General features: G+C 37.6%; 1 protein-coding gene across 4 annotated transcripts in view; it reads left to right on the forward strand.

Annotated features, from left to right (window-relative positions):
- The window catches only part of Tmem117 (transmembrane protein 117), a 517,186-nt gene that overhangs the window by 327,589 nt on the left and 168,067 nt on the right, over positions 1-21,530 (forward strand). The gene's annotated exons all lie outside the window — the stretch shown is intronic.

Raw genomic sequence — 21,530 nt, forward strand, 5'->3', positions numbered from 1 at the left:
GATTCCATTTTACCTTCATATATTTTTTTGTTTATAAGCCCTCATATAGCTTGTTTGGATACTATATAATAAAAATTACAACAAATATTTATTGAAGATAATCTTGGGTCTAGGACATTCTATTTAGTCATTTAGTGCTGACCATGCTGCAAAGCAGGTGTGTTATGACAGGCTTAGTTTTCTGAGTTCGTTCACCATAAGCAGTGCCTAAGAGAATACAACATAAGTAAAGGTGCCAATTTCCATATGATTATCTTTATTTTTTTCTTTAGCTAATGACACAAAATAAGAATATGTGATTTTGGGGAATGTTCCGTACTATAGAATTCTCCGTAGTGGTTTGAAGAATAGTTTAAAAGGAGAATGACTCATAAAAAGCATTAATATGCTACCTCTTTTATAATAATATTCTCACTGTCTATACACAGAGATTTGTAGTAGCAAAAAATCAGCCCATCGAGGAATAGTCACTGCTGGTTACACAGTCATTTCACAGGTCACAATGCATACAGTTATCTGAAGGCCCCCGTGATTATTGTCATTAGCTATTATTAATTGCAATTATTTTAGAAGTCAGGAATATATGCTACAGTTTTCCTTATGGAAGCATCATCATAACATTTCACTTGAACATTACTACTAAAGGTAAGCACTGTCTGTCTCTTTGCTGTAGAAGGTTTCTGTTTGGCTTCTGTGATGACATATCCCCAATGAGAAATCTAAGCTTTAGTTTAGCGTAGTATTGTAAAGTAGCAATTTATTTGTAGTCATTGTAAATATTATTCTTACATGGAGAGCAATTGAATCACTATGATTCAAAGTGATAATTCCAATCATTGGACATAATGGAGGAAAACTTAAGTTCCTCTTTTAAAATACGTTTTTATTTTTATCTATTTTAATGATTTAGGTTATCTTAATAACAATATCTTGATATTTTAAAAGGAAAATCTGGTACAAAGAGTTGAATGTGGAAATGATGTGGGAAGCAAAGACATCTTTTTTGTTCATACTTTTCAAATAAAAGGGACTTAGCAAGTATAAAAGACATCTGTTTTCTCTTCTCAGCTTTAGAAGAGAAAATAATGAAAATGCTGATATAATTTTAGATTAAGTAAAAGAATATTTGCAAATTTACATGTCACCCACTCAAACAATGGTGTTGTCTTTTGATTTTGCTCTAGTTTAAAAAGAGAGAGGAGAGAGATTAACGTGAAAAACCTTTGCTGGAAAAAGGAATTTTGTAAAGGAGCTCTTTCATGAGTTATGGCAGTTTGAATGGCATTGTGGCTTATACAATGTGCAATGTGTAAATTCACCTTCTAGTAGCTGCTTTCACTTACAAATGCCTCTCAGAAACAATATTATTTGCATGTGCATGGCTGTGTGCTGCCGTGACTCTGCCACAGGCAACTCTGCATAGAAGAAAATGGTCCCTGTTCCTTTCTAAACTGCAGAGACGAGGCTGCTCCAGCACACAGGCTTTTCTCCTGAAGAGTACAGTCAGTATGGCTGATTTGAAACACTAACTGGGAAAGAAAGAATGTTTCTAGATCCCTTCCTGAGCACTTTCTCCAGATCTTTTCATAATTAATAAGAATAACAATCTGAGGATGAAAATCTTCTCTTACTGCTCTTCCACCTTTCAGAGGAACTACCATTGACTATTTTCACTGACTTGTGCCTAAAGTAAAGAGTCTTCACATGAAGAACAGATGCTTTGATACTTGCAGTGTCTCCTATCCCTGTTGATTTTTCTCTAAGATACTATTGTCATGATTTTAAGGGTGTCATCTCAGTGTGACATTTCCCAAACTCTTGATTCAGTTTTCTTGCCTGTGTATGTATGTGCTGTGTACATGTGTGTGTTCATGCACATGTGGGGACACGTATGAGTGTATCTTAGTCACTGTTCACCTTACTTTTTGAGACAAGATCACTTACTTAATCTAGAGCTCGCCAATCCCCCATACGTAGGTAGTCAGTGAGCTCGAAGGCTTCCTTGTTTTGGCCTCCAGAGCACAGGAATTACAGATGTTCTTGCTTTTTTGTATGGCTTTTACATGGGTGCTGGGATCCAAACTCAGGTTCTCATACCAGCCAGGCATAACGAAATGCTGTTGATTGTGCTATGGGCTGGGAAGCAAATGGCAAGCAAACTACTGACAGAGATGGTAGAATTGGAAATCCATGTAGAATAATGGCAAAGTGCTTAGTAAAAAATTGTGGCTCAGGAAAAGTGGTCTTGGGAAATATTAGTGGTGAATACCTATGGATGGCTGTACACATTGTACACTACTCTGGCACCTGAATAAGGTGATAATTTTTTGGTGAAGTGTTCGTATTTTAAAATAGCACTTTTGCAGTATAAATGTTTAGGTGGACATCTCTTGGTCTTTAATATCATAATTATTATTTTGCCTGAATGTTTGCAGTATTGTGGTATAGAGGATGGAAAGTGATGTGTGTATGTGTTGTACACGTGTGTGCAGATGTACATGCACTTTGCACACATACACAGAGGTCAGAAGAGAATGTCATCCTCTGTCTCTAATCCATTTGTTTCCTCAAGGTAGAATCTCTCACTGATCCTGGAGCTGCTGTTTTAGGTCAGACTGGCTGAATACTGTGCTAGTCCCTGCTCCCCACAAGAGTGGGGTTACAGACATGCATTTCCATAACTAGCTCTTTACTTGGGTGCTGGGAAGTCAAACTCAGGACAAATCAGACCCACGCAAGCCTGTGTGCTCGTGGGGCAAGCACTCTTACTCGCGGCACCTTCTCCCCAGCCTAGTATTAGAATTCTTACCAGGGAATTAAATATTGCAGATGTCTCCTGCTTTGAATATCATAGTTGTTAATGTCTTAGCAAAAGAAAATAATTGCTTAATTTTGACAAGATGTAAATTAATCTATAAACTATTATGATTTATTTATATCAAGTATGGTGTAGCAAATTGAGATTATAATAGAAATGCAATAAAATAAGTAAAATGTCTGAGAACAAAGAAAATGTCAGCAGAGAAGTGTTACCAACAACTTTTGTCAGTATCTGACATCTTGGCCTGTATTGCTACTTTGATTTTCAATTTTTCCTTCCTTCCTTCCTTCCTTCCTTCCTTCCTTCCTTCCTTCCTTCCTTCCTTCCTTCTTTCCTTCCTTCCTTCCTTCATTTTATTCTTTCTTCCTCTATCCTTCCCTCCCTCCTTCCCATCATTCTAACCCTCCTCCTTACTTCTCTTCTTCCCTCCCTCTCTCTCTTGCTCTCTCTGTTTCCTTAAGCAGTTGTCTATCTTTGATTACATGCTTCTGTAATTGAAGAGAAACAGAATGTTTTAGTCCAAATAAAGTGGCTGCACATAGTGAATCAGTTTGCAGCACTGAGTTAACAGTCTCCAATTTAAAAATGGTTACTTCTATATATTTTTACTAGATTTACCCAAAGATGCACTTCAAATGATTTTTTTTTGCCAGGGATAAGATTCTTACATCTAGATAAAAAGATGGTTGATGTTGTATTACTGTATTATCCTATGAAATGTTCACGTTAAAATTAAAGCCTATATTCATGCCAGAGAACTTTAATACTTGGGATACATTTATGCATTTGCATTAATATAGTACTGCATAATTAAAAGTTGACATGTATTTAGCAACAAATTTAAATAAATACTTATAAAATGCTGAGTACTATGTGACATAGTGATTAGCAGCATGAACTTCTGAGTCACCTGCCTGGCTTTCAATTCTGGCTTCACTGTTTATTATTGTGTTGTAGTTATAATTTTATTATATTTCCTGTTTTTTCTAGCAGCAAGTTTTGTCCATGTTGCTGAGGACAGAACTTTGAAAGACAAAATAAGGGCAATATACTTTTCAGTTCAGTGAAAAATGCAGGAAGAGAAAATAAGAGGTACTATAAATCTGAGTTGTGAGTGTTGTGATGTGGAGTGAGTTCCAGAAATGGTTTTGTAAAGAAGCAGAGCTATGTATCCCCTCAGGAAAAGCACAGGGGCAGATGGGAGAGGAAGTGTTGACTGGTTAGGTCTGAGGAGTGAGGAAGAAGGAGAAGTCAAAGGCAACATTTAGTCATCCACACATGGACATGGTGAGCATCAGCTTATAGAGATTCCCAATTAAGCAGAGAGAGCAGCTTACAGAGATACCAAAGTAAACAGTTATCTATGTGAATATGTGTCCTGGGAGAAAGGTCTGAGACAGAAATACAGGAAACATTTGTATTTCAGTTTATCCTCCTACCTTTCAGATGTAGTGTCTACTTGTAGATGTGTTTTAAGGATCGTGAGGAGATACAGAATAAGTTTGAAAGATCTGCTATGATAAAACCTATTAAGTTAATTTATGTAGAAACAAGCAGAAGAGGAGAGAGATGCACACCCAGAAAGTGTACATAATAGAGGGCAGAGTCAACATCTACAGCCAATTGCTGACAGTTGGACAAATGAGTCCAAGTTGCAAAGTTTCCATAGCCTTAACCTCTGAGGAGATTATGGGTGTTGACTTTGGAGAGAGCAATTTTATGGAATGAGGCTGATAGAAACCAGAGTTGTTCTAGGTTAAGCCATGATTAGGGGAGAAGCAATTAGGAAGAGTGAGTGTAGCCAACAGGGTGATAAAGAAGACTGGGAAGACATATATGTTTATTACCTAGAAAATTACTGAATATTCCTGAGGAAAAAGTAAATGTATTTACTGATTTGGCTGTTTGTTACTTGATTTTTTTGTCATGCCCAGGTTTATCTTTATTTTCTCAATTTTTATTAACATTTTCCATGATTATAAAAAATACCACATAGTAATACCCTCCCTCACCCCCCACTTTCCCCTTTGAAATTCCATTCTCCATCATATCCCCTCCCCATCTCAATCAGTCTCTCTTTTATTTCGATGTCATGATCTTTTCCTCCTCTTATGATGGTCTTGTGTAGGTAGTTTCAGGCATGGTGAGGTCATGGATATGCAGGCCATTTTGTGTCTGGAGGAGCATGTTGTAACGAGTCCTACCCTTCCTTTGGCTCTTGCATTCTTTCTGCCACCTCTTCCCCATTAGACTCTGAGCCTTGGAAGGTGTGATTGAGATGTTACTCAGTACTCCAGTCACTTCTTTCCAGCACTATGATACCTTCTGAGTCATCCCAAGGTCACTGCTTGTTACTTGATTTATCCAGAGTACATCCATATTTGTTTAAGAGAAAGAGATCCTTATGAATTACCAAAACATAACATCCAAATAGCTTCTGAAAATGAGAAGGGTGCTCAGTAGTTAAAGGTGTATCCAAATCCAGCTGGTCAGCATCCAATTCTCAAGCTACCCATATATGCCAAACACAAAAGTGTTGCAAGTGACTGGTGTTCATTTGCAGCACTAAGAGGCCTTGGTGTGTCTATGCATGCAAGTGTGCATGTGTGTGTATACACACACATGCAAAACTAATGAAAAACTAGTGGAAAAACAAAGCTAAGATTTGAATTCAGGCTAGCTCACTTCAAAGTCTGGAAAAAGTACTCTAAACAGCTTTAATTATTTAACATATTAACCATGGTTAGTCATGCTTTAACTTTTGCATCTGTTATAATGTTGGCTTTCTCTTTGTAACTGGATTTAACTTGGTTAGAAAAATATAAAACCCACAGAGGTGGGAGGATCTCTGTGAGTTTGAGGCCACCCTAAAACTACAAATTTAATTTCAGGTCATCCTGGACCAGAGAGAGACACTACCTTAAAAAACCAAAATCAAAACCAAAACCAAAAACAAAACAAGTATAAAATCCAAGGACTCTTGTAGTTCATCTGCTTAATTCTTAATTCTAATAACCTCATTATTAATAGTTTATTTATTTACTTATGAGAGGGAGAGAGAGAGAGAGAAAGAGAGAGAGAGAGAGAGACTGGGAATGCCAGGGCCTCTAGTATGGCAGACAAACTCCAGATATATTTAATATTTTATTTTTATTTATTTATTTATTTATTTATTTATTTATTTATTTATTTATGAGAGAGAGAGAATGAATATGAGTATACCAGGGTCTCTAGCCACTGCAAATGAACTCCAGACACATGCACCACTTTGTGGATTCTGGAGAATTGAATCTGGGTCCTTTGGCTCTGCAGACAAGTACCTTAACCACTAAGCAATCTGTCTAATAACCTAATTATTGACAAAGAATTCAAAATGAAGATAAGTAATTTCCCTAGGGTCCCAAAATTAATGAACACTCAGAGCTGCTAAATCATGACCTAATATTCTTTTACTGTATCACATTATCTCTCTATATTATTCCTGTTGTTCTTATTTTCACAAAAATCTATATTCAAATAAAAGAATTGCTGATGGGTGGATATACTGAGATAACAGCTATTGTAAGCTAACAATAATAATCAAAACATTCTGTGAGTTTACCTTGTTGTAACTGCATGTAATTTTCTCTCAAGTATAGAAATTAGACCAGAAAAAGATGCTCAATATGTAGTTTAATATGCTAATAAGCTATTATAATATATTAACAAAAGCTTCCTTTACTCTCACATATGAAAAAGTCAACTGGTATTTGTTCTGCTTGCTTTATCTACAGGGCTTTTAAAGACTTAATTTCCTTATAAGGTTAAAACAAAATTTACAGTTAATGCCCTAAATATTGATAATAGCAAACACAATAAAATCCCAGTATCTTACTAGAAAATACTGGAAGTAGGTATGTAATAAACAGTATAGCTTATCAAAGAAGGATTCTGCTCATTGGGCACTCATTATTTCTGTAGAAAATGTTTTTACTGTTTTTTTTTTTTACAACAAATGGCTGCATAACAGTATAAAAATTGCCTAAATGCTAAATTCTATGGTCTTGTGTTTTTTTCCCATATCTAAAGTTGCCTTTGTATTTGGGCAGGCAGAGAGTGTTTAGAAAAATGACTGTAGTGGCTATCCATGACATTTTAAGGAAATGCTAAATTAGTTTTAGCATGTTAACACTATGGAGTGCTATCTAGCCAATAGAAGAGATGCTTTGGAAGGATGCTAAATAATGCTGAAAGTTGAAGTGGAAAAGATATCTTGTAGGTAACTTTAGGAAGTAAAGTTTTGCTAGGAGTGGTGGCACATGCCTTTCATCCCAGCCCCGGGGAGGTAGAGGTAGGAGGATCTCTGTGAATTGAGGCTGCTTGAGACTACATAGTATGTTCCAGATCAGGCTGAGCTAAAGTGAGTCCCAACCTCAGTAAGTAAGTAAATAAATAAATAAATACATTTAAGATAGATAAATAAATAAATATGTTTACACTTAGAACTATAAGAATAGAGACAAGAGGACCTAGATTTAAATGACTGTGGTTTAGCAGGAAAAAATATTTTACATTTTAGTAGTTGCTGGTAGTTGTGAGCCTACTTTTCATGTACACTGGGATTGTTCAATTACTGCATGAGTGATGATGATGGAAGTTGGGTTTCTTACCATGGTAACACATAAGCAAGGCTGTCAGAAACAATGTGGAGGATTAGAGTCAAGTCATTACTGTGAACACATTTTTAGTTTAATATGTAGAATCACTGGCAAACACAAAAATAATTTTAGTTATGTTTGTGTTTATATACCTTAGTATATATTTATGTTCCACAAAATGACATTTCAATCAGTGTCAAGCCACATGTAAAACAGTGGCCCTATAAGATTATAATGAATTTGAAAATTCCAGTCACCTAATTTTGTAATATACCATTCAGTGTTTAAATATTTTAGATATATAAAGACATTGTAATACAGTTGCCTGTGGTAGTGAGTACAATAATGTGCTCTGCAGTCTTGTGGTATGAATAATGTAACTTACCATATAGGCTTGAGATGTAGTAGAAATGTTACTGAGGTTTGTGTAAGTACATGCTGTGACATTCATACAAAGATGAAATCACCTAACACTGTATTTCTCAGAATATATCTTCATTGTTAAGCAATACATGGGCATATACACTGCATGAGCATACATATGTAAAACACACTTACACACACATTAGTTCTTTCGACTGATAGGAACATAGAGCCAAAATCAGAGCCACAATTTTTGTGCCTAATACTATCTTCCCAGTAAAGGAGAAATAACTGAGTCTGAGCTGGGCTGAAAATATAGTTGATTGTTAAATATCTTAGGCCAGAAAGCTAGGAATTGTGCGTAAACAGAAAGACCCTTTAAAGGTAGAGCTTGAGTGATGGCTCAATAGATAAGTTGCTTGTTGTACAAGCATGAGGACTTGAGTTCAGATGCCTAAAACCCATGTAAAAGCTCAGACTGGTACATGCCTACAATCTCAGCCCTGGAGAAACAGAGACAGGATGATCCTATGCTTGCTGGCTACGTAGTCTAGCATAATTGGCGAGGTGCAGATTTGCTGAGAAACCTTGTCTCAAAAAAATGAGATGAAAAGCAATTGAATAAGGCACCTGACCTTGATTTCTGGCCTTCAAATGCTTGCTTACATACAGTCATGTGTTCTCATATGTGTACATACTTAGACACATTTACATCCATTCACATGTGTACATGCATACACACATGCAAACATTCATATACATATGCACACACACATAAAATCTAAATACAAATAAACAGTAAAAATATGTAGACTCTGCTGTATGAAAATAAAATCCTTCTGGTTTTTCCTCCTCATTCATTCATGCTGTTATACCTCTGGTCCATTCTCCTTATTCATCTATTCTTTTTATACTTCCACTACTATTAGGCTGGAGAGGCAGATTCTCTCCCTTACCATGGACAAGGGTTTCTCTTATATTGTACCGATGCTGTGTTCTCTTAACTACTGCTATGTAATCACCCAGGCTTCTTGTTGGATTGTGAAGAGAGTAGAACTTAGCAGTTACCAAAAATTAAAATAAATGATCTCAGGGCTGGAGAGATTGCTCAGTGGTTAGGTGCTTGCCTGCAAAGCCTTATGGCTAGATGCACAAGGCGATGCATGTATCTGGAGTTGGTTTACAGTGGCTAGAGACCCTGCTGTGCACTCTCTCTCCCTCTTTCTGTCTGTCCCCATTGACTCTCTCCCAACTAAATAATAAGTAGATTAAAAAATATATTTTATATATATATATATATATATATATATATATATATATATATATATATATATTACACACATATATATGAAATTCCCATTGGTGCACTTCAGCCCTGATCTTGGCTGCAAGTATGTCACAACAACACACACTAGGTTTTGAGAATCAAAGTCATTCCAAATATCTTATAGTAGGAAAGGGCTTATCTTGGCTTATAGCCTTGAGTAAAAGTTTCATCATGACATGGCAGAGCAGAGGCTGGCTTAGAGCCCTTGGCTTGGAGTTGGGCTAATAGACCTTAAGTTCTGCCCACAGTGATACACCTCCTTCAATATGGTGCTACCTCCCAAATTGTCATCAGCTGGGGATTAAGTATGAAGCTTAATCACAAACACATGTAGACCACCACATGGGTATGCAAGCAGAAGGCTATTAAGAATTTTCTACTTTTTCTCAAGTTGGCTTCTCTGTGCCTTATCAGGATACACTGCTCACATTTGATATTCTTGCTTCCTTCTTTATCAACTATGAGTTTTCCAGGCATTATCGGTCTACACTGTGATCCATGTTATCATTTCACCTTAGCTAATTAGCTCAGCAAAGGGAGCTTGCACAGACTGACTGAGGTGTTGCACAACAAACCACTGACAGTACAAACCCCCAGGGCCTCTGGAAAGTATGGCTGCTTCCTTCTACCCGTCAGCTGTTTTATTCCAATGCAATGACAAGGACTTCCTGCTCTGTGATACATCACCCTGACTGCAAATCCATTGCATGCAGGCCTGTAATTTAGTGACTTAGTAGGCTGAGACAGGAGTATGACAAGTTCAAGGACCACGTTCACAATAAAAGGTAAAAAGAGGATGGTGGTTACAACTTGGTGGTGAAGCTCTTGTTTGACATGTGTTTATTCAGACCATTAATAAAACGTTTTATTTATTTACTAAGTTGAGAGAGAGAAATAGGCATATATATATATATATATATATATATATATATATATATATATATACACACACACACACACACACACACACACACACACACACACACACACACACATGGGGGGGGGAATGGACATACCAGAGCCTCTAGCCACTGCAAACAAACTCCAAATGCATGCACCACCTTGTGCATCTGGCTGACGTGGGTAATGAGGAATTGAACCTGGGTCCTTAGACTTTGCAAGAAAGAACCTTAACTGCTAATCCATCTCTTCATCCCCCTAAACCATTTTTAAGTCTTTGTATCTATATATCAATCTTTGATTTTACATATTTCAGTAACTAACAATCTTCTCAAAATCCCACAAAGTGCATATATTTTAAAATGAATTTTTTGTTCATTTATGTCACATCTACATATTTGTTGATCACCCTTCTCTACCTTTTTAAAATTTTTTTTGTTTTATTTATTTGAGAGCTACAGACACAGAGAGAAAGAGGCAGAGAGAAAGAGAGAGAGAGAAAGAGAGAGAGAGAGGAGAGAGAGAGAGAATGGGTGCGCCAGGGCTTCCAGCCACTGCAAATGAACTCCAGACGTGTGCACCCCCTTGTGCATCTGGCTAATGTGGGTCCTGGGGAACCTGGGAAATCGAGCCTTGAACCGAAGTCCTTAGGCTTCACAGGCAAGCGCTTAACCACTAAGCCATCTCTCCAGCCCACCCTTCTCTACCTACCTTTAACTATGCTGAGTTCAGAACAAAGGGGAGCTAGGAATGGATATTACTTTTGGTGTGTCTGCCTGTGTGATGTGCATGTTCATGTATGTAAGTGTGGGTGCAAGCATGTCATAGCACATGTGTGGGCACAAGGCACCTTTTGGTGTCAATCCTTTCCATGTACCTTATTTGAGGGAGCGTCTCTCATTTCATTGTTCACCACTGTGTTAACTACCTAGCAGAGATTATGAGTGATTCTCCTGCCTCCGCATCCCTGCTTGTCCTAGGTGCATTCGAATTACAGGCAGTAGTGCTACATGCATGCTATGTATCTGAACTTAGGTGCTTATGCCATCTCCTCAGCCTCCGACTCTTTTAAGTATTTTTTTTAAATTTTTTTTTAATTTATTTATTTGAAAGCAACAGACACAGAGAGAAAGACAGATAGAGGGAGAGAGAGAGAATGGGCGCGCCAGGGCTTCCAGCCTCTGCAAACGAACTCCAGACGCGTGCGCCCCCTTGTGCATCTGGCTAACGTGGGACCTGGGGAACCGAGCCTTGAACCGGGGTCCATAGGCTTCATAGGCGGGCGCTTAACTGCTATGCCATCTCTCCAGCCCTCTTTTAAGTATTTTTAATATATTTGTTTATTTATTTATTTATTTGAGGTAAAGAGAGAGTGAGAGAAAGAGAATGGGCACACCAGGGGCTCCAGGCACTGCAAATGAATTCCAGGTGCATATGCCTCCTTGTGCATCTGGCTTACATAGGTCCTGGGAAATCAAACCAGGGTCCTTGGCTTTACAGGTGAGTGCCTTAACTAAGCCATATTCTCCAGCCCTTAACTATTTTTTTAAACAATGTCCTGATTTAAAAGGAAATTTACTTTGGCAAAAATGTCAAAAAAGAGAAGGCAGAATTCAGAAGCCATCAAGAGCTTCAACTTTGTGTTACCACAAAGCATGGTTGCTGAATACTGTTAGTATTGAAACTATCCCCAAAGCAATGGGGTTTTCCATGTTAAATCATTGGTGTGGCTAAATTTATGGGATAAATGAAGAAGTTGTGACCTTAGATGTGGTTTTCTTTTAGTCTCACCAAAGCTGTGTCCTGAAACTTTGGCATAAAGCAATCAACTATGGGAGAAGCTTTTAAGCAGTGTAACTCCTCTTCTATGGGAGTTGAACGTTAGACTCAGTGCCCTTACGTAAGCAAGCTGTATTGCATACATGCAGTCTTAGTGTAATATAATCACTATATAATGAGTTTTCTTTGTATGTTCTTGTAATGATGATTTGCTCTAGGAAAAGAAGCAAAGACTCTATGGTAAAGGAAAATACTTCAGTATATTTTATCCAATCTAGAGGTGACATACCACTTATAGGTCTCCCTTCACATATTTAAAATCCAGCTGGCTGGGATTATTTTGTAATATACTGAAAAATAACACAGTGCTTAACAAAGTGAAATTTAACTATCACCAAGAGTAAATGACAAGACAAAAAACAGCAACAACAACAACAATAACAAAAAAAGCCATGAAATTGCATTTAAATACACTTGGCATCTACTTGAATTAATACAGTTGCACTGAAAAAATAGAGTGGAGTGATAGAGTTTATGAAATTAAAGGAACAAATGTTGCCAAGGTTATATCAAAGGCAATTTAATATATTTGCCTTACAAATAAAATGAGCTGATTTTTCATTTTAACATAAAATGCATATCTATTTATATATAAATTTTATAGAATTTAAATCTTATACCTTATATGTATAAGGTATTATATGTAGATATTGATTACCTGTTTCTATTGAAGAAATTTAAAATATTATCTTCATATTTGATCATACCATGACATAGGTTTTTTGTGCAATATGTGGTAATACAAACTGATGTCTTTCTGATGAATGAACTGGATACATCTGCTTGCTGCACATCTGTCCCAAAGTAGACAATGTCAATTAAGCCAGCCAAAGCCTGCACTAGAGGAACAACCTTTAACTAAATTGTGCAACAGGATCTTGGGAAAGAAGAAGGGCACAAATACATCTGAAACTACCAACGCTGGTATTTTACATATGTTACCATACTTTTATAAGGCTCTGTGAGATAAATATTGCTTTTGCCCTAGAAAAAAATGCAGCTTACCTAAAATCACAATAATAAATAATAATAAATAATAAATATTTGATAAAATAAATAGGAAAATTATATCTTCTTGAGAGAAGTATTTTTTTTTTCTCCTTAGGAGGTACATCCCCAGTTACCTAGAGTGAAACAAAATGGCTACTAATGTTTATTCAGGAATTAGCTGTATTGTTCCTTCCACAAACTCCACTCAGGATCACAGACATCTTGTTCGTGTAGTTGGGCTTAGGTCTGAGAAGTGGCATCTTTGGCTAGAAATAGGATGAGGCAAACAGAGGTCAATGCCACTGGATAAGCTCTTAAAATATCATAAAGATAGAATTAATTATAGTTTATATGCCATGAAATGATAAGAATGCTTCCTTCAAAATACATATTTAGTTAACTTCATCAATGTGTGAACATTACAGTGTTTTTATACAAATTCAGATAAACTATGATATCAGCAGGTAATGTGATTTTAGGGGTTCAGCATTGATTAAAACATTGTTTTGGATGCATAAGTTTTTTTCTTTCTAAAAATATGTCAACCAGCAATACCTTTAGGTTGAGCATCCTATAGATTCCTCTGTCCTAGAATAGGGAAAGTTTAGCTCACTGGGCTAGACTATAATACTTCAAGACTCCATCCCCAACTCTCTCTCTCTCTCCATATATATATATATATGTGTGTGTGTGTGTGTGTGTGTGTGTGTGTGTGTGTATACAAATACATATACAATACATATGTATTTATATCTATATATTTTATCTCTCTATCTATCTATCTATCTATCTATCTATATATATATATATATTAAAAGCTATAATTCCTAAATGTTCTATAAACTTTCCAAACAGTGCCATCAGCTGGGGATTAAATAGTCAAACAAATGAATTTATTTCAGACATTAATACTCAAAGCACCACAGAAGGTTGGTTAGAAATTCAATTTACTGAAACAGCCCTTTCTGCCTGATTATGTGTTGGGTTGGAGAATACTTCACCTCTAAATTTGAACAATAATGCTGTTTGCATTTGCATAGTGCTTTACAATGTGGAACAGACTTTTCTGTGCTTTGCCATACTCTTAGAGCCTTCCAGGCTTCACCAGTCAATTCAGTAACCTTTGACTTCCATCTCTTAGGTTCCCTTTTAAAATCCTTCATTGAACTTAATTGTTTAAATGTTAATCCCCTCAAAGGTTGCAACCATGCCTTTGTAGGTTTCTGTTCCCAAGGCCCTGTGTAGTTTCTACCATACAATAAGGGACCAGTAAATGTTTGAGGGGTACCTTATTTTGTCCCAACTGTTTTGAAAGTTAAAACCTAAGAGCCGCAAAGTTTATTGCTTGGCAGCATTATTTGCACAGTGAAGAGGAGGCCAGGGGCAGGTGGCAGCAGTCAGGGGCCACATCCTCTCTGACGATAAGGCTGTCTTATTCAAAGAGACTGGGAAAGCCATGGATAGTTTGAAATAGGATGATGTGATTCATTTACAGTTTTAAAGGTTTATCAGCCTGCAGAAGAGAAGCAAAGACACCAATTAAGATGACACATTTCAGTCACCCCAGCAAAAGGTCCTGGGAGCTTAGACTAGATGAAACAGCTGAAATGAAAACATTAAGATAGATTTTACATATGAATTGGAAAGAAAGTTGACAGATTTGCTTACTTTTGTTTTGTATAAGAGGCTTATTTCTAATTTGACAAATACTTATTACCTGTGATACATTCACTGTTTTGGACCTCAAACAAGCATGTTGTCAGGACATATAGTTTAAATGTTGGTGGGGCTATGCAGACATACTTTTTTATATATCATAAATACCAATCAATCTTCAGTCCCATAGTGGTGTATACTTTAAAGCAGGTGGTAAAGTGGTAAGTTCAAATTATAACTGTTTCAAATTAGATGGTCAGGGAAATTCAGAGACGTGAATGAGCATGGGACCAGCCATGTGAAGATCAAGGTCACAGTATACCTTTGGAGGGATGGCTAGTTTATAGGCTCTGGCATGAGATCAGTCTGGCATGTTTTACAAGTCAAGATAGAGCCAAAGTATCTTGTTAATACTAAAAATAGTGCAAGGTCATTTGAGATAAAGTTGTTGCTTCACTATTTTATAGGAAGTCATGTGTGGTGTGAGGCCTGCAGACCATCTGCAGAATATAGCATGAAGCCAATGTGAAATATTAGTTCACTTTATAAAGCGTTTGACTTAGTTGCTATATGGAGGATTGGTTAGAGAGACAGCAAAATGTGGGCAAGACATGGTGATAGTTTGGACCAAATTGTTAACAGTGGAGATAGGGAGGAGTACATAGATCCAGAGTGTATCTTAGATTGAAAGTACACATGAAAAATGACTAAGAGAGACTGCTGAAAGATGATTTGAAATTCTCTAAGCAACCCAGCTGAGGGCATGATTTAGGTGTCTAAAGACCCTAAAAGACCAACCAGACTTGGAGTGAACAATCAGGATTCTTCTGTGGACAGATGCCAACCAGGCACCCTAGAAATGAAGAGTAATCGGCAGATTATCATAGAAAGAAAAGGAGAAAGTAAGATTCCAGCCATGAACTACTAGATGTTAAGATAAGATCCCTACTCAACATCATATTGGAAATATAAATGAAGCATGCTAGTTTAATTGAAACCTTTTTACCTTGAACAGATCAGTACCAAGCAAAATCAAACCTAAAGCACTATGTTTATGAGTGAAAAGTCACATCACCATGATGTCCTTACTGGCTGAGATGTAGTCCCATCTTCTGCTATATGCCTGCCAGAGAGGGAGAAGTGCTCATAGAGCCATGATGGATGTACCAGGCTAGAAGTGAAGGCACATAGCACCACTCATGTGCAAGGCATAGAGATTTGGAACAAGTCACTTCTAGACTTTATTTCCTCCCTGGTTCACTTTTCTCATACTAATTTCTGGACTCCCTCTACCTTTTCTTGCCTGCTTTTTTTTTTTTTTGCTTGCCTGCTTTATAGTGCTGCCAACAATGTATATGTTCATGTTTCTATTAATCCCATTGTTTTAAGCACCCTTTGGAAGACAAAATTAAGTTGTACTATTTAACAAATGTTAGCTCTAACTATATTAGAAGACTATTGTAGTTGCACATCTAGGGTTTGGGGAAAATGGTACTTTTAATTATAATGCTTTCAATATGGAGCCCCTTTCAACAGGAAAAATAAGGGAATTATTCATTTATAAACATAACAGAAACAAAACATGTTTTCCAATAAATATCCTCCTTTGATCAATTTTGTGAGCCACTGAAGTCTACTTTCATTCATGTATATGTGATGATAGTCAGTGTGCTGGCCTACGTAATATCTTAAAGTTCTCTATTATCTTTCTTTCAGAGCCAGACCCCTGTGTCAGGCCCCAATTATGTCCTAAGAAAGATATTTGTACTACATGATTCAACAAGCCCATAAGCTCTATAAAGTAGTACTGTTTCCCCACTATGAAATTTTCCTTTACATGCTTTTGAATGGTGACCATTGGCCTAAATGTTGTGTCACCCTGCTATATTATAATGTCTGTTCTTTTTTATTATTATTAGTTATGTACACAGTGTATACAGTCATGTTGGTACCATCGTTAGACTCCTCCATGTCCCTCCACAGGGACCCCCCTCTTGGGGAATATGGCTCATGCTTTCTGGGGTTAGCCATCAGTTATGGGTAGGAGGCAATGTCTCTGTGCATAATGACCCAATGTGTGGCTCTAACATTCTTTCTGCCTCCCTCTTCTGCCGTTCTTTTATTGTATCCAAATTACTGAATTATATTTCATGATTTTATTGAAATGGCTATTTTAAATTTTTTGGGTTACTTTTATTCATTTATTTGAGAGTGACAGACAGACAGAGAAAGAGGTGGAGAGAGAGAGAGAGAGAATGAGAATGAGCACGCCCCAGGGCCTCCTGCCACTACAAACACCAGATGCATGCGCCACCTTGTGCAGCTGACTTACGTGGGTCCTGGGGAATCGAGCCTCGAACTGGGGTCTTTAGGCTTTAGAGGCAAGCTCTTAACCAATAAGCCATCTCTTCAGCCATAAATACCTATTTTTTCTCACTAATAATTTTCACATTCTGTCAGCCTAAGCTGTCTGACACGAAGGACCTATGCTATGGAGGGGTTGGAGCAGCCTGAACCTCGGGTCATATCTCGAGGTCCAGACTCACAGGGGAACTACTCCTTCCCCCATTCTCTGGGGTTGCAGTGAGCCAGGATCCTCCCCCACTTCTTGGGGTCACAGTGACCCTAGACCCCCCAAAAAAATATCTCAGACCCCGAGATTTGCAGGAAGTAAGATTACTACTTCTCCAAGCACAGGATACCTGGATATTCAGATAAGACTTAGGCTTTGCCCATAATCCTGTGACTTTTGGCCAGTTGCCTAGGAAACTCCTTATATGGTGTCAGCCAGTAACCTTTGCACAGCCCCTCCCCCTGTACCATATACCTTCCCTCTTTACCATTGCCGACCTGCTGGAATGTATGTTCCCATATGCTAATTAGGTACCAGCAAGCAACCTTGTACATCCCATCTCCCTAGGACCCTCTTCCCACCTTCAACTGCTAATAAACCCATTTGATGAGCTGTTCACGGATACCATCTCCTGAAAGTCTTTTTTGTGTGCTTACCACCATGGCTGCCTGGGCACCTTCGGGGGAAGTGCAGCGGCCTGGAGGACACAGGAACCCACAACATTCCAAAACATTAAATGTTAAAACAATTGTAATTTTCTATTTTCAGAATTGCTTTCAGATAAACTTCGTTCATATGAGAGATGCATAGGAGCAGGTCCTATGTTTTATATTTCCAATGTCCACTTGATACAGTTGTAGTAAGAGGGCTAGAAACATCTATTATTTATTACATATCTCATCTTGAGTGTCCTAGAGACTCCAAAAACTTAAAGGGAAACTCATTATTTTGCCTTTCCTGCAATTGTTTCTCCCTCACCCTTCCTACGTTCTTCTATTGTTTCTCTCTTCTGATCTCTTTCCCTCTTTCCTCTGCTTCTCCTTCTCTCATAAATCTGCCTCTCATCCACCTAAGTTTCATTTTCTTCCCATTACCTCTACTTTTATTAACTCATCCACTCCTGAAACTTTTTTCCTTTCAGAGTGTGGGATCTTTTATTTGCTATTATCCATGCTTTTCCCTACTTCATGAAATATCTTTTACCCCTGAAATACAATAGCCACCCAATGAACTTCTTGCTTATATAACTGCTTCTTCCTCACTAAGAGACAGAATGAATTGTCTCAAACAGAAGTCTAAACTCTGAAAGTACTCTGTTTAGGAAAAATGCATCCCCATTGCTTTCATACGTTCCAAATTACCACCACCACCACCAAAGATTTCAAAGCCAATATTATGGGTCACGTAGAGTCTTTAAATTCAGCCCTTGTCATGTTATATCTGCACTTTTTGTTCTCGCTGGAAAACATAAAATGAATACATTCAATTTTTAGGTGGCTTGATGCCAAAACTTGCCTTCAGAGGTTTGGATATTTTATCTCCCTGTGTAGAACACTTGGGATTTATGTGCATGAATGTGTGGAACAAAACATGCAGAAAAAGACTTAAACATAATATATTATATAATGAATATTCTCAGTGAGCCAGTCCTCTAGGAAGTTAAGAAATAAGATATCACCACATACCAGAGACCCTCCAATGTCTTTTTCTATTGGTTTCTCCTGATACTCTTTATCTTCATGATTTCACCAACTGCAAGTGAATTGCCTAACAGTGCAGTTAGGGTTGTTTTTTTTTTCCCCCTCAGTTTTAGGTTTAAACAACTATATTTAATGCTTTTATTCTCTTACTCATAGCTATGTTTGTAGGGTCTATAATATACACATTTTAATGTTGCAGTTTCATATTATATGAATATAACTTAAAAAATTTATTCTGCTCCTAATGAACATTTAGGATGTTTCCCATTTTGGGGTTTTGGAAATAATACCTCCAGGTTTATTCTTACATACATGTCTTTTGGGGTACATGAATAACCCTAGAGTATGTGTATTCCTGTACAGAGGAAATAAATCATATGTGCAGCTTTACCTTCATGGGATCACTTTGGTGTTCACTCATGTTGATGCCAGGTTATGGTACAGCAGAAGTGCATGGGAATTACCTTTGTTCTACCACTTCATTTCAGTTAATATCTGCAGACTTTATTTGTGGATTTCATGTATATTTCCTTGATTTTCATATTGTTAGAAATCTTAGTTGTAATGTCTTTGCTCAACTTTCCTGCCAGTTCTCCTATTGGTTAGTCTATCTTTTCAGTCAAGCTATTCTTTAGGTGTTCTGTGCTGTCGTTGTTGTGAATGCTTCTTCATTCTGTGCTTGTCTTTTTACTCTTATGAGCATAACATGGATTTAAATACAAAACTATCACATACACATAGTGGCTTTGTATCAGAAAGCATCTATTTTAAATGCAAAATTGTTTCTACAATATTTAATAAAACTTAATGAAGGTATCTGAGCCCAGTGTTTTTTATGTGCAAATATTTCCTGTATTAATGATTCTTTTTCTTTCTCTCATTTATTTTTTCGAGGTAGGGTCTCACTCTGGTCCAGGCTGACCTGGAATTCACTAAGTAGTCTCAGGGTGCCTCAAACTCATGATGATCCTCCTACTTCCACCTCCCGAGTACTGGGATTAAAAGCATGCACCACCAACGCCCGGCTCAATAATTCTGCTTCTTTAATTGCTGCAGGGTGGGGCTTTTTTCTCACCTGTATTTATTTTCCAAGCCTATACCTCTCTTTTGTATGGTTTTGTCTACATTTTAAGATTTCTTTGTAAGGAGAGGTTCTTAATCTCTTGTCAACATATTTGATACTGGGCAACTCATGGTGATGTTCCTTTTCCATTTCTGGTATGTGCCTCTTTCAAAAAAATACTTCCCATTGCTTCTCAATATTAATCAGTCTTTCTACAAAAATAATGTTTGTTTTTGTGGATGGGATAATTTTTATTAGCTATGGACATATTCAATATGTAAACAGCACATGTTGGTACCATTCTTTCCTTCATCCCTGCCCCGCACCTCCAAAGGGACCCTCCTAACTGGGGATGCAGGTCAGCCCCATGGGCTGTAGGTCTTGCTTTGCTGGAGAAGCCATCAGTTATAGGGAAGAGAAAATGTCTCTGTTGATAGCGTCCCAACTTGTGGCTTTAAAGATTATTCTGCCCCCTTTTCCACTATATCCCCTGAGCTATACTAGGTATGTTTTAAGTCTACTTCAGTGATTGGCTCTTAGGAGTCTCTGAATCTCTGGTTTGGTAGGTATTGAGTGTCCTCAGTGTCTATCTCCTTCACCCTCATGCTTATATCAGGTTCATTGAGAAAGTAGCACTCTTGCTTATTTCCCCAATTCCTCTATGGTTTCAGCTGGAGCCATAGTAAAGTGCAATGGAATGTTTCTCTACTTAGATCCTGTTTACATCTGAAAAAGAGTGGCAGATTCTCCAACAGAGAGTGAAGTCAGCACAGGTTAAATGGGATAACCATTATTAGCTTAGAGAGAATTTAATGGGTGTATACCCTCTTGCATCTCAAGATTAGTAGGAGCTTAATATTGGAAAGCAAACTAATTATCTAGATATGATTGTGACTTGTTTCCCAGTTTATGATATAGGTTTCTTTCCACTGAATAGATCTGTTAGCCAATCCAAGAGCAGTTGGTTACCCACCATGGCTATGTGCCAGTATTGCGCTTGTGTGAGCATCACATCAGGTTGTTTGCTTCTGAGTAGCTTAGACCTCGAGTTGCTCAGACAGATGTTGGCCACTTCCCCACAGGAGCTCATGTAGCACCTTCTGGCACTAGATGTGCTAACTGTATGGGGACTGGTTCTCTTCCGGCCAGCTAGGTTTCTCCAAGTTCTATACAGTAGCATATGGTGTTTTCGGGAGTAGGGTCTTACCATTAACCTCTTTGGGTAATCAAGTTCTCTGACAGAAGTCTGTCTTGTCTCTCTGATCAACAGCGCATTGTGGGTGTCAACCACTTCCTGGTACTGGGACTTCAGGCCAGCTCCAAGGGAAAAGAAAGAAGAAAAAGAAAGAAAATAGAAAAAAGAAACAGGAGAATTTCAAAGTTAGGCTTTATCTCAACCTTTCCAGGGCCCTTCGATTCAGGTGCTCCCCCTAAGGTCCTGTTGAGGGTCTGAACTTTTAGTCTGTTTTCCCAGGATATAGGATTCTATGGTACCATTTCCACTTGGGTTCAGTTTTGTATTCCCCTCCCCCACCCTTACCCTCACTTCAAGCTCTACCCTCCCTATTGTCCAGGCTTTGGGATGCCTATTAGGTATGAAATATCTCAGGGTGATCCAGGTTAGGAGACACATATGAATAAGGCCATGTGACAGTTGTCTTTCTGTGTGAGTTTGTGTGAGTTTGCTGAGTATGATCTGTTTCACGTTCGACCATTTTTCTATAAAAAAATGTGTCAATTTTTTTCTAACTGCTGTAAAACCCAGATTTGGTATGTCTACACAACAGAATATTTTTTTATTTCCATTAATATTTACTCTTATATTCTTCCTTTTATCTGTTTCATTTTCTAAGGACTTGAAATGAATACTTGCTTCGTTAG

This window comes from Jaculus jaculus, chromosome 6, assembly GCF_020740685.1.
Source record: "Jaculus jaculus isolate mJacJac1 chromosome 6, mJacJac1.mat.Y.cur, whole genome shotgun sequence".
Lineage (NCBI taxonomy): Eukaryota > Metazoa > Chordata > Mammalia > Rodentia > Dipodidae > Jaculus > Jaculus jaculus.